At 40.2% G+C, this 15,129-nt stretch overlaps 1 protein-coding gene across 12 annotated transcripts in view; it reads right to left on the bottom strand.

Annotated features, from left to right (window-relative positions):
* TRIM2 (tripartite motif containing 2) overlaps window positions 1-15,129 on the bottom strand; it is a 117,782-nt gene that overhangs the window by 57,166 nt on the left and 45,487 nt on the right. For 2 of the 12 annotated variants that reach the window (XM_027801661.2, XM_055702115.1), the window contains exon 1: window positions 5,714-6,200. The exons of 8 other annotated variants lie outside the window; for them this stretch is intronic. The gene's annotated coding sequence lies outside the window, so the exon portion shown is untranslated. Of the gene's footprint in view, window positions 1-5,713; window positions 6,201-8,434; window positions 8,637-10,516; window positions 10,660-15,129 lie in introns of those variants that run through there. 2 more of the 12 variants (XM_027801656.2, XM_027801660.2) reach the window with 2 other exon arrangements.

Here is a 15,129-nt window from a genome sequence, read left to right as displayed (position 1 = left end):
TCTTTTGAGTGCATTTTTTGTTGTTGTTCTGTAAGTAATTGTGTCAAGTGCATTTGCTCAAGATGCCATCACTGCCTCAAAGGGGTTTTGTTCTGCACAAGGTGCAGGAGCATCTTTGCACATTTATATTTTCATACTAGTCAGAGTTACATAGCTCAGAATAATTGGGCCGTTGCTCATTCCTTGCTAAATCAACTCCTGAGCAGTTCATAAAACACACTGGTATATAACACACCCTCAAGCTCACAAACAACCCAGTTCTACTAAACTTTGACATAGAAGGAGGCAGGCACAGTATAAATCTTTGCAGAGGCTAAAACTTTCACTTTTTCTTTAAGCCATCACTGCACACATTACAATTTTCCAAATAACAAGTTCAACAACGAGATGTCCTCAAACCTAGCATCCAACACCCATAAAGAACAGCAGAAAAAGAGGGGATTGTCACTCAGCATTTCCAGAGCTGAAATAAAAAAAATAATCAAGAACAGAGGCTCATGGTAGCACAGAACAAATAGCATTACATGACAAAAGAACAGAAAATCACCCAGAAATAAACTGATCATACACATGTTTAAGCAGACTAATAACACTATGACAAATAAATCCATACTGGATTATGAGCAGGCAGATTGCTGAACATTCATCTCATGCATTTAAAACTCGATCAAAAGTAACTGCATGTAGTCCAATCTTTGTCTCTTTCAGAGAGGACATCCACCCTCAAGTAAGGACTGAAGATCACCATCCACCTAATTAATTGCTTCTCAAATGCATCCAAAAGTGATAATATTCAGAAGGTTCTAAAGTGAGAGAGAATGAATAATACTTTTACATATACGCAAAAGTGTTGGCTGTAAAAAGCAGACTTGTCTGGAGTTCTTCCAGGGGAACATTTAGGGTATACATGATTACGGCACATTTTTAAGTCATTTGTCTTCTCCTAGTGGCAGGGCATATTCTTTAAGTTATTATAGCCTAGATAATACCTAGCAGTAAAAGATCATAGCCATTCCAGCAGCAGTTTCTTTGTAAACTATTGTAGCAGTCCAGCTATACCCGATATATTTTGATGCTTGTGTTAACAGGATCACGATGTAATGCAAGAAGTGCCAGAATACATGCTGCTAGCACTTTTCACATGTCTATGATTAGTCTCCTTCTTAATTTAGCTGTGCCTCTTTTAACCCTACTGCAGCTACCTAATAGCAGGATGGATGGAGCCAGCCAACATCTACCTGCCGCAGTCTTTTCAGCATCTCAAGAACTATATTCCAATTGCCATTTCAAATCTTCCTTTTGAATGGGATTTGGTTTTGAGTTACTGCCCTAAAGTCCAGCTGGCAAATGGGAACGCTGCCTGGTTGGCAGCAGACTTCTCAGCTGACTAGATCCTTGGCTATCCCCACACAGTGCATTAGAGTGATGTTTACGTCATTTATTTCACTTTATACTATTCCAGTTACAGACTGCTGTTACAGTGATACAACTAAATTACTGACTTCCAGCTAGATTCCCCTTGTAAAATAAGCAATGCCCAATCCAAATATCGCCAGTCACCCCAATTATTAGAAGGAAAGGCAATAGAAGGAAGGGGGCAAATAAGAACATTATGGTGGAAGTACAATGACTAAATGAATATTTCTTAGATAAGGATGTGGCATAAGAAACGTTGCTTTCTGTTCCAGCCATAGATTTATGATCTTTGAGGGCCATGGATTTATTACCTGGATAACATTCTGTGGCCAGCTATTGTGATTTAATAATCAGAATTCTTTTTCTTAAAATTCCACATTGCTGCTTGTGTGAGAACTGAAATTAAATTGACTAGTGGATACTGATGAGAGCTTCTAGACAATATGAATCTTTGGAATAAACTTTGGAATAAAACTTCTATTGCCTTCTTCTTATTATGACATGCAATGCCAGGATATGTCTACAGATCCCGTGACAGAAAATGTCGAGAGTGTCTATGGTAGAAAACAAAGATAAATGTCTTTAATGTAACGAAGTATACAATAAATATTTAGTTATTTAAACCACAGAAATACAATCTGGTCTTTATAGAAATACAACAATTCAGAAAATTTGACAGGAAATGCCATTTTCATCTCTCCAAAGGTCATCCTGAGTTCTGTTCTGTGAGAGGTGGACTCTATTCCAGTTGATCAAAAATAAAAAGGAATTCTTCCAAACTGCATTTGCTAAGTCTTTGCAACCAAGCAGCTCTTTCCATTACAGGCACATGTAAACATAAACCTTACAGTACACCAAGGCACTGCCTCCAATCCATTCATGTCACATAGCAAATAGAATAGCGGCCCCAAATTCTAAGAGAAGCAAGTGTGTCTTTAAAAGTAATCTAGCAAAAATGAAGGTATAGAGAGGTAAAGTCTATTTATGTGAATGCTAAGCCTTGTTCTTTTCCCTTCAGCATTCTAGAAACCTCCAAACGATCATTATTTCCTTTAAAACATTTATTCCTTTCAATAAATATTGATTTTGTTGCAAGAGCCTTGTTTTTTCAACTCATGTAATGCATTTCAAATGCTGAGCAGCCCTCCTGTTTTTTGTAACACACAAACATCAGCAATAACATAACCACACAACCTGCAGTCTCTGGAAATAGCATACCTAACTTTGGTTGAAGTTGTCAGCTAAGTGTAGGATCTGCAATAGTGGATTTCAATCTGACAGTCACTGGCCTTCTTCATCATAGTCCTTGAAAGCTAACTGGAAAAAGCTAGTTCATATATGTTACCCTGCAAAACACTGGATGGGCAAAATTCCAGGAGAAAATTTTTAGGGCTTCTTTGGAATTAGTGGCTGTTTATAATACAGAACATTGTACTGTCCTTAAAACAACTATTTCAACCTGAAGAGGTATTACCCTCTATAATGCAATTGTATTAAGAATCATTCTTTATAAACTGAATTTATTATTTGGAGCAATACATATGGTTTGCTGCTGTGTACAAACAAATAGTTCAAACTAGATACACTTGTATCCTGATGCACACTTAATTTTGATGAGACAATATGCTTGCCAACTGATCAAATCCAATTCTTTTACACTTGGCTTAAGGATTTATCCTAACATACCATACACTGTGCCTTTGTTTTTGTATAAATAGTTCATGTGTCTAGGCACAGTATTACATGTTTCGGCAAAACAGTGCAAGTTTAATACTTTACGCAGATGATTAAATTTCAACTCCACTATAGTAATGCACAACACTTTGTTCTCTGCATTAGGACACCCAAAATATTTTCAGTTCATTTAATTCCTCAGTTTTCCTCAAAGGAATCAGGAGTATCACTGTGTTTATATAAGCTGTCCAAATCCTAGTTTTGTTATGAATTAATGAAATTCCATTATCAGGCAAAGACAGGCCCAGCATGTTTTCACGATGGCTTCAACACCAATTATCTGGGATTTTCCAGCAAACAACCTGACCTTCAGGCTAAAACTGGGATTGCCAGAGAAAAATACTATCAGGGGCTGAGGAAATTCCCCAGCAGTATTGTCATCTTTGTCCAGGTAAGGTCTGATTTTCCAAACACTGCACGCTGCTGGACATAGCAGAATTCAGACAGCACTCGTGCTATCAGACCATGGACACTGCTTGTCTCAAACCAAGATTTCACTGAACTCATATATTCTAGATAGTACATAGAAAATCACTTCTGTGAAAACGACAAACATTTAAGACACACCCCACCCCCCAAAAAAGGCATTAAAAATATATGTACTTCTAATATCTGACATGTTACATGCTGTCTCTCTTTATGAATTACGCAAAGAAACCAAAGGATTTTTCCTAGGTGGCTGAAATAAATGTTTCCATTATTTTAATTTTTCCCTCTTCTCAGAAACCCTATAATCAAACCTAGAATTGGTTCTGTCATAAAACCCACTTCACATTTCCTTCTGGCCCGCAAGCAGCATGTGTTAGTAGTGTCCCTTGAAGCAACAAAGAAGTTCTGTTTAGCCTTCTCCCTGAGGAAAGCCATTAAAGGAGCATCAAAGCCATTTCTCCTGAAAAAGGATGAATCTCAAGAACTGAAATGAGCCCTCAATTAAGAAAGCGCCAAGCTGTTCTTTACAGTCAAACTGTGGGCACTTCAGGTCCAGATCGAACCAGGGAGTTTCTTCACAACTCCAGCTTGTGAAATGCTTTACTGAGAAGTTTGAGGAAACGTTTGGTTTACAGTAAGCCGTTTTGGATGAGGGCCAAAGCACAGAAGACTTATTTTGTCAGCAGCCAACAGAATGATCGTCCCCAAAAAACTCTCTGGAAACAGGGATAACCTCCTTTTTCTGCTGGCTTTGTTTTCTAGCAGGGTGAGGCAGTCCCAAGACCAGGTACAATAGCTTCCTGGTACCTTCTCTCTGTAACCAGTCCAGGCTTCAGATATCACAAATCTACCTTCCAGAAAATTATGGGACTATCTTTAAAATAAACAAGTTTATAAGATTTTTAAAAACCAAACCAGAAAAAGAAAATATGCTTTTCAAACCCTATAATTTTATTCCGAAGTTTATTCCAAAGATTCATATTGTCTGGAAGCTCTCATCAGTATCCTCTAGTCAATTTAATTTCAGTTCTCACACAAGCAGCAATGTGGAATTTTAAGAAAAAGAATTCTGATTATTAAATCACAATAGCTGGCCACAGAATGTTATCCAGGTAATAAATCCATGGCCCTCAAAGATCATAAATCTATGGCTGGAACAGAAAGCAACGTTTCTTATGCCACATCCTTATCTAAGAAATATTCATTTAGTCATTGTACTTCCACCATAATGTTCTTATTTGCCCCCATATAAATGAACACTTATGTAAATGCTTTGGACTAATGAATGTTTGAGTTCAGAGTGATTTTTATCTTATTCTTGGTGTATTATCTGATATATTAGCATTATAATCCCTTGGTTTTACTTAAACCTAGCAATCTGCCTGACAGTCTGCCTAGACTGCATCTTGAAAACAGTAAAATAAACTAAAAGGGGGTAAATCAACTGATGTAAGTAACCTATGGATAGCTACTCATCAGGTAATGGCTCAAGTTACTCTTGACAAAAGCACAACAACAGAATACAGTAATATTAATGCCAACTGCCAACTTCAAAAAACAGAACACCTGTGAAAAGTAAAATGTCTCTCCTAATTAGACCTAGGCAGTGTCCTCTCACATTTACAGATTCACTATTTTGCTTTGAATAAACATCACTATTTCTTTCCTAGGCAAACTCCTTGGCTCTGTTTCAATTATTTCTTTTAAACATTAAAGAGCAAGAAACATTTGTTTTTCCTTGTCACATCCTGTCCTCTTTACACAGCATCACACAATCCCCTTTTGAAATGCCTGCTCTTACAGCAAGCCTGACACACACAGTTCAATCAAAACATTTGCTATTGTCTTTTGCCAACTACAAACGCATTTCTGCACAAATACTGAAAAGGTTTAAAGGTTTCGACAACCGTCTAAAGCTTAGCCAGTACGACTGTCAAAGAAAGGTGGTGGCAAACTGCTCAGCTTCCCTGCTACCGCCCTGACTTCCAGAAGAGAAAGACAGACAAAGCCCTTCACTCGCTCACACAGCAGAGCTCCTGGCAAGAGCTCACTCGCTGCAAAACCGCTGCTCTCACAAAATACTCAAAAGCAGAAAAAGCACACAGACAGAGACGAGTGTGAAAGGGTAACTTACATTGTTTACAAAGACAGTGGGAAAGGACTACTGCAGTTTCTTCGTTATTTTACACTGCTGTTGGCAGAGCAGACAACCAAAAAAGTTCACCTAAAGAAATCTCTCCTTTTAATTCTCTCTCTCTCTCTCTCCCAGTTCATTTACTCTGGAGTCTCTCAGCCTGAAGAGATCCGACAGTCAAAAGTTTATCCCCTTGTATTTCCGAATGATATGGCTGACTTTCCTTGGACACATACCAATGATGCAGTAAAAATAGACAAAAGCGGGGGGGAGGGAAGAAGCAATCTAGCTTGAGCCTGAATCTTCTTAACTCAGTGTTTTCTGTAAAAGCTGCTCTTATGTCAGAAGCTCCCATTCCTATACTAACTTGCAGAGCATGGAGTCATCCATCTGGTTTTCATAAGCTGCAAATTACAGGCAAACCAGGGAATATATACAGTCCAGTTCTAGCAGAAGTCCCCATGCCTGAGCCTTACAAGTAAGCTGAGGTACAACGGTTTTGAAAATAAACAGCCAGCCCCATGCCAGGATGGCATCTGCAGATGCCCCCCCAGGCAGCCCCCAGCAGCTGAGACATCACACACCACTCAGGAAGGTGGCAGCCTGGTCCCCCCCATGGAAGCAAACCAACCTTATAGCCCCCCCTCCCAGCACAAAAAGCGTCTCTGGATGGGGCGGGAAGGGGTGGGGGGTGGGGAGTGGAAATCCCGTGCACTACTTGAAATAGTTCAGCAGTTTAGCAAGTCATTTAGAAGAACCTGGTTTTTATAAACAGGGAAGTGAATGCTGACCCACTTACACCCTTTAAATGCTTCCATGTGGGAAGCAAATCTATTGTGTCAGAAGGGTTTGGTTTGCTTTGGTGGGGTTTCTTTTCTCAGAGTCAGCAGACAGCTGCTTGACAAAGAACCCCTGGGGTGATCCGAGCCATTAATTACAAGAATGCACATTTTTACCAAAAGCATCACATTTTGAAAAGCACCCAGTGAAAGTCCACAACTTGAAGCTGCTAAGTCACTTTCAGTCCCTATTTTCAGCTATTTAAAGGTTACTGCCCTGATTGAATGCTGGTACTAGAGGCTTGAGGGGTCACCTCTACTTTTGGATACCTCAGAGCTTTTGAGTCAGTACTGAAGAACATTGTTTTTCCAATAAAAAATTAGGAAGCCAATTTTATGGTACTTAAAGAAGTGTTGCCGTTGCTTAAAACTACAGGGGGTTTTTTATTATTTTTAAAAATATAAATATTTATTTATATATCATAAATAAAATAGAATTGTATATAATTTTATCTATTTATAATTATAATAAATATATTTTTAAATATTTCTATATTTACAGAAAAAAAAATCAAGTTTTATTTCGTCTTTAGTTTTGCCAGAGAACTTTTGCAAGCTGTTCTAATGGGAATAATCTTAACCCTATTTGAACAGTGAGAGTCTCAAAATGAGGCAGCTTTTACTAAAGCATGGGTGAATCAGTACAGTGAGTCATTGACAAAATAAAAACACCGTTGTAAACACTCTGCCTAAAAGTCCTGAGCCTTGTCACTTGCTCACTTTCAACTTTGCACAATTCGGATTATGCTGATTGTATACTCATCCTGTACCTGGATCCAGGATTGACACGAATGGACTGTTAATGTCAAAAGTAGCTGAATTATTAAATAAATAAATAAATAAATCAAGACTCTCTAATCAGTAGAAGCAAAGGAGAAAATTATGAACAAATTTTCTTTGCCTGTATTTTTGCCTGTGCTGTCACAATACCTTCCAATAGTTGTATAACCCATTGAATAATTTCAGTCACATCAGGTAGAATACTAGAGATCTTAGAGGTATTATATTCCTGCAGCTTTTGTGAAAACAGGCAGCCGTTCAGATGAGTGAAATACAATCCAGTGATCCAATGTAAAAGGCTACACTTGAGCTTAGTTTTATTATTAGGCACCAGAGCACCCCACACAAAGAAAAGGTACGTGAGAACAGATTTCATGTGCCCTGCTGCTCAGCTGCTACCATGGTTGTGCATCTTTGACCTGCATTCTAGTGTTTTTCCTCTCTTCTGTTCTCTTCTCATCAAGGTAGTAAGCAGCAAAAGCTGGAAATACAATCACCTGAAGCAAATAACATTATTTTTGAAACAGGAGTAAACAAGGTTTATTAACAGTTGAGTTATTCCTCTCCCACTTAATAAACAAGTGGAGTGAACTGAATAAATCTTGTTTTCATCAGGACTGATATTTTCCATGAAATCAAAGGACTTGATCCTTGTAGAGCAGACTTCCAAATCTGGGGGCAGAAATTATCTCACGGGGTACAGCAGAGTAGCCCGTGTGTGATTTTCTAGACATGTAGGCTCTCTCCTCCACTGTAGTATCACAGTCCAGGACAGGTTGAATGACTTTTGTCTTTGGAATAAGAACTCTTGTTTTGGTGATGCATGGTGTTAAAGTGGAGAGTAGGTGGAAATAATTACTTTAAGTTTGTGATGCTCATGCTGACTGAATGTCCTCCCAAAGAGCAAATGCATTAACTCACACTGATCTCTCAGTTACTCTTCAATATATCTGTTCTCTGAAAAAAACCCAGTCCATTTACAGAAAAGGCTGCTTTCACAAATAACAGCTACATAAGAAAACTTCAAGAAAACTCAAGATTCAAAAATAGAAGACTGATTTTAAATAACCTTTCATTTTCCCAGCTCCAGGATCATCCTTACCATCTTTTTCTCTCTTCTTTTCCATTCCTCATTCCCCCTTTTGTATCATTCATGTGGGGTACCAGTATCCTACTGTCCATAGATAGCTCCTGCCTCCAGACAGGCTAGCTGTGTGTCCCCTCACTGTTGCCTGGATATTATTAAGGCATCACTTGATCCCCACTTTCTCACACTCTGTCTCTATGATCTTTGAGGCAGTCTTCTGGAAAAATGGAGATGGAAGATATTGATCAGTCAGATGGTGAGAGAAAATTTACTGTAGAAAGCTTCATACAGGAAAGACTACAGCAAAGAACAGATCAGATAGGGAAAACAACCTGCTAGAAGCAACTTTCCTTCTCAGAAGAATGGTAGCTTCCATTTAGGATGCTTTCAAACAGCTACAAAGCAACCCTGTTGGTTTCCATGTAAGCAGAAAACAACCCTGATTTTGCACCAAGATCAACTATGTCAGTAGGAAAAGAGTAGAATAGGATGCAGTTTAGATATTGATTATACTGATTATATGCAGCTGTGTACGTAGATCTTTGAAAGTTTTTTTTTAAACCTCGTTGCATGTTCATTAAAGCAAGGAAAAAGTGCCCCTCCTCAGTCAGTGATGGACAGATGGTGATGCACAGTAGGTGGCAGAATATGCATCTTTCTTGGCCTAGATCTTGCTCCCATCTAGTCTAGTCTGGTTGCATTGGGATTGCTGAATTGCAAAAGTATAGGTGAAAGCAACCTGTTTTCCATCCTGTTCTTCTGCCTTTTAAATACTAAGAAAGTGGCAGGTGAAAGGTCTGACTTTGGTGGAGGATGTACCTTGCCATTTAATTTGAATTTGTGAAATTGCCTGTATGACAGAAGGTGGATTAACAAGCCAGGGATGAACCTGTGTTCAGCTGTCACCTTTCATTTTAGCAGTAGACTACTTGGTGTAGGATTTAAAATACATTTATGCAGATTTCTAGTTGGTCGTAGTTTAAGTCCTAGATGAAAATTCTGATGCAAACAAGCTGAAAGACTTTGTACAGACTGAAAAAACGTAAGTCTGATAAACTGAGACAAATGTACTGTTGGAGGAGTACAAGGCAAAGCTTCAGTACACTTACTGTTCATGAAATAAAATAATGGCAATTTTGGCACTGACGATGAATCAGCTGCGATATTATAAATCATTTTAACACCAGCATTTTAAAGCCAGTACATGGAATATCTTGGGTCTGGGTTCAGATGTAAACTTGTATTCAGTTGGTCTGGCCTCACTTGCTGTGTGTTTTATCTTAGTACTTCAACTTGGTGCCCAGTGTCCCCTTCCAGAAAGGCATATAACTGTCAGCTTATCTTCCAAAGAGACAATACAGTGTGACAATCTTTTGCAGCCTGCTCCTACTGTTAGATGAGGATCGGGCTGTTTCAGTGCTTTTGGTATTTTGCTTTATAACGTACGTATTCTGCTTTACAATGCATCACTTGTACTTAGGGACATGGTTTAGTGATGGACTTGGAAGTCCTGGGTTAACAGTTGGATTTGATCTCAAAGGTCTTTTCCAACCTAAATGATTCTATGATTCTATAACTTCTTTTCCACAGAAAGAAAACACACAGCTCAGACAAAACCATAATGTATTATAACCTTGATGTCATTGTTGGAGAAACCCCACTGCTACTGCTGTTTTCATTACAGCCTGCAGTAGCCCCCTGGTTGTCCCCAGAAAAAAAAGGAGAATAAGCATAGCACTAAGACACTTTTTCCCATCAACTCTCACTAACATCTGTGACTGCAGGAATCTGGGCTTGTCTGGGGCACATGATCTTATTCTCAGTGTTCTGGTGACAGAGACACGCAGCCATTTTCCTTCCAAGTGAGCTGGAAAGATGGCCCCTTTTTGGCCTGCTGAAGCTCACAGTATAGGAGTTAATGGCTGGATACTTCATGTTGTTTAAGTAACAAGCCAGAAAACAGCATGCAATGAGCCTGTCCTAGTGGTTTTCATCAGGGAAGGTGAAATACTGGAAGGATGCAATTTGAAAACACAAACATTACACTGTTTTTAAAGGTTCCCTTTCCCCCTCTGGCTGTACACTCCCACTTCTTACCTTGCACTGAGGCGCTTGTTTGGACTCCCAGTGGACAGATACAGTTCATCACCTCACAGAAAGTTGACCTGTGACAAAATGCATCAATTTTCTGCAAGGTGAGTGAGGTGAATTAGCTCACAGGGGTCCTCCGAGTCCTGCAGCTGACAGAGATGTGGGGCATTAGGGACCAGAGCAGGCGAAGAAAGAAGACTGTGAGCCAAATGCTACAGCTGCTTATGAAAATATACCACGGAACAGCAGGTAAGTCCCACAGTCCTGATTGTAAACTTACTTGAAGCTCTAAGTCATACTTCTTTGGCAACCATGACCCTTAAACGGTGGGATATACTCAGTTTGCACCAGGCTCACGCTTCTGCTCTGTACTGCGCTCAATCATAGTTTGCTACTGTCAGAAATTAACCACCAGCCCCGGCTCCTATAAAATCATGTCTCAGTATTACTGTTTTTCACAAACTTTCATTCACATAAGTAAGCTTCCTGTCAAAAGCAAGTATCCAGGAAACACTGATGTAATACATTTTCATATGGCTGCATTCATGAAAAGTTCTGAACCAAAAGTAATGCGTTCACATCCCTTTTTTTGTTTGAAAACATCATTCATCCAAGAATCAGAAATGTTACTATGTAACCAGTGACACAAAGAAATGAGCACATGAAGAACCACAGCAAACAGCTCAAAGGCAGGTCTGGGCCTGAGGTTGGTTCACAAGATATGTGGTGAATACTGGACACTTTGTTTGCCAAGAGAAAAAGAAAGGGCTACGCTTTCTAAGAAATATACCGTGCTTATAAATTACTTGGCTTAGTCTTTCTCTGACCTTGCCTGGAGCTATCCACTCTTACAGCATACAAAGGGCTAGTATGTGCCCGGTTTAGACCTGTCCTCTTTCCTGCCTTCAAGTACAACAAGAAAGGAAAAAGAAGGTATGTGGAGACCTTTGCACTGCAGAACCTGAGACTCTATGGGAGAAGAAACAGCCCCCAGACCACAAACACTGGGCTGTAGTGAGGAAGACCGAGAGTAGGAGGAGAATATGGCAACGAGCCAAGGGCTCTGGTGAAGCTTTTAAGGACTGTGAGATAGGGAGAACAAGCATTTTAAATGGCATGGAGCACAGAGGTTAAGGAGGATGGGATCTGGGAGGCCTGGAAAAAAAGGTAATTCTAGGATGGGAGGAGAGGAGTTGTGGCAGAAAGATGAAGAGGCTGTGAACTATGTGGTCGAGGCAGGGGGGCATGGACCACAGCAAGGAGCTAGATGCTCTGCACTGGGAATGAGCTGGGGACCGGCTCTAAGGATAAGTGGCCTCAGGCTAGGAGACGCTAGAAGTGTCTTTAAAAGCTCTTTTTCCACAGAGTGAAAGGCTGAGAACCTTGAGGCTGTGCAGGCCTTTGGGGAAGGTAGGAACACAAGATATCTCTGCTGCAAATACCCTCATTTATGTACCTGCACAGATATACAAGGATGCTGCCCCTGCTCTTTCTACTCATGTGGTCATCTCTTTCCACTCCTGTATCCTCTTCCTTGCAGTCGGAGCCACAGTAGCCCTGGCTCACATTTTCCCATCTGTGTATTGGAGTGTGACAGCATAACATTTTCCATAGCAACTGTGAACCAAGGAGAAGCTTGATGCAGCTCTGGGTTCCAACATGTATATGAGTGTCAAGCATAAGTGAAAGAGGAGAGTGGCTATCAGGAGAAAATGATGGGGAAAATGGAGAGAGAGAGAGGCAGATTTCTTTAGACAGATGGTCTCAGGAAGGCAATGTCTGAAAACTAATATGCTGAAAGTTCAGCCACTGCAGTGCTGGAGTTAATATTAACCTCATCAAATACCTATCAACCTATTCTTACACATTCTAAAACTAACTGAAAAGAAGGCCAAAGGTAGGTACCACTTTAAAGTTAAGCATCCCAATCAGAAGCAGAAATTAAACCATACATAGAAGAAAAGACCGTAATTCTCACAGACCCATTTCAGCCCTTAAGTAACCAGTCTGCTTATTGCCGTTAGTGTGAGTTTTGACAGAGTAAGACATGCAGAATTTCATGCCAGAATATTACTATCACAAACAGGGTTAGGGTACATTAAGAGGTTATACTGTACCTTAGGGAGCATTAGGTAAAGCATCAGCTGAAGATGATATGTAAGGAGAAAAATGTCAGGAAGAAAGTGAGTCCCAGTATGATTTAATTTTTTGAGCAAAACTGCAGTACAACCCTTGAATCTTCATGGGTACTACACTTCTCAGTTTCACATGCTGTGAACCAGCAGTGATAAGAGGAAAAGGCCGACAACAGCCGTGATAATTCTTTTAGACAGCAGCAACCAGGACAGAACACAGCAAGCTACCCACTCAATTAGGGACATTTTATGCTATGAGCTTAAATTGCTGCTTTCTTAGACCTTCAGCCCAGCTACACAGGCAAAAAGGAAGGAAACAGAAATATTTAAAGGCTCCTTCATGGATGAAGGAGCAGCGGCATCTAGAATATTTCCCGCCTACTTGAGCACATACTGGGTTACAATTTGCTTTCTGGGCCTGAGAGAGGTGAGCTAGAGAGAGGAATCTGGACCATCTGCAGGCTGCAGTTAATTTTATACCCATCCTGCATGTACCCTAAGAGAAGGTAGTTTGCAAAACTTTGCCTTTTACACACTATCAAAGTAGCAATGCAGAGAGCCTGTTCTGTAAGCCAGTGATTCCAGTAAGAAGAAAGCTTAAGGCTTGCCTATGGAGCTGAAGGGAACATCTCCCCAGCATAGGAACAGACCACAGCCAGTACAAGTATCTGGATGCCTCTGATACTTGTTTCTTTCAGCATTGCTGGCCAGCTGGGAGGCTGGGCACATCAGACAGGAGGGAAAGAAGTCAAAGAAACCAGTGGACTCTGGTAGATACAGATTTAAGGCAGCACAGACCTGAAGACCACTTAGCCACTGCAATTCACGCTCTGCCACAGGTAAGGAAGGTAGGAAGTGGTCCCTTTTCTTTTTGTCTTGACCTGAGTTTTCTATTATATTTCACACAGGCTGCTCTACAGAACTGGACCTGTGGCAAATTCCTGGTTGAGAGATTTCCTCTATTCACCTGGGATGAATTTTCTGCATATAACCTGCCTTGCAATCCTTTTCTTTCCTAAGTGCAATGCTTTCTCTGAGTAATACCACCTTTTGGCATATAAAATGCAGACATTAGAAAGAGACCCTCTACTCTTGATGTATGAATGAGATCTGAGTACTACAACCCTGCTGCTTTTTCTTTTTTAATAGAAAAGGCTGCATATGCTCAGCATTTTTCATTTTTTAGAACCATCCAGTATGTTTCACTCTAGTGGCAACAACATCCCTTACCTAGAAAAGGACCTAATACCTAGGAAAATGGACCTGAAAAAAAAAAACCCCAACCACAACACAATGAAAGATTTTAAAAGCTTTCATAAGTATGGGTAAAAGTTGAGGATATTAGCATGGAAAGTGTTAGTGAGAGGGTTCAGATTTAAAAGAGAGGACAACTTATCCAAGGAGGCTGCTAAGGGGTTGCTTGCAGATCTCAGTCTCTATCCCTTCACAGACCCAAGTACTGATGGTGAGTGACTTTACAAGCAAGTCTATCCAAACCTGACAGAAGGCTGCCACTGCTTCTTTCAGGCCCTTAGACTTTTCCTGTTACCTGAAAGTCAGTTTTCTGGTCAGACTCAGCTGATGGGAGGGGGCACATGTGGTACTTTACACACAGGCTCTCTCTTATGTAACCTTAATCAAGCATCACGCATCAGCAGAGTACCTGCTAATAAGCTGAAACCCTGAGATGAAAAGCACCCTTAAAGCCTCCTGCTTTCACTAAGAATTCAAATGCTCAGTGTCATGAATTAAGCTCTGGAAACTCAAAACTCTTACTAATCTAGAGAGCTGTTCTTTCCCAAGAGATTGATCCATTCTGGGAGCTGGTCTGACATTCTCAAGGGCAAAGAAGGGGAAATCTAGTGGATCAGATTCAATGTTACAGGCTTTGTAATCTGGTAACTGCAAGTACATTTGGGAAGAGGTCAGGGTTTCAGTCAACCCCAAATTAATACCTTGCATTAACTGCTGAATAACTGAACAATAGCTATATTGCAAATGTGACTGCAGAACTGCAGACTAAAGACTCAGCCACAGGAAAATGTTGGCAACGGATCCCACAGTCCACATACAGTGCACCTACAGAGCCAGGGGGAGAAATGAATTGCAGTAAAAACACAGCCCTGGGAAGCAGATCTTAGCTCTATTTCCAGCTTTCTTGCAGATTTCATTTCCCTCTTTTGTAGATTGAGGATGATATGCTTCCCAGGCTACCTGAAAGCTCAGTGAATGGATATTAGGAAATCATTTTGCTTTCACAAACTGCCTACCATCTCAGAACCAGAAAGTACAATTACAGCATATGCAGTCCATAGAAGCCAGCTTTTTTTTTTTTATGAAGGATGTTGATTCAGCCTCCTGTTTTAGCAAGCCCTGTGAATACATCTTGAAAATTATCTCTCTGGGAGAAAGACAAATCAATTTTAATCTTCTGCCTGTTTACCCTGATGTAAATCAAACAGGCACAGTCTGCCCCTATAGAGC

The sequence above is a fragment of the Falco cherrug genome, chromosome 1, assembly GCF_023634085.1.
Source record: "Falco cherrug isolate bFalChe1 chromosome 1, bFalChe1.pri, whole genome shotgun sequence".
Taxonomy (NCBI): domain Eukaryota; kingdom Metazoa; phylum Chordata; class Aves; order Falconiformes; family Falconidae; genus Falco; species Falco cherrug.
This window is presented reverse-complemented; position numbering and strand designations above follow the sequence as displayed.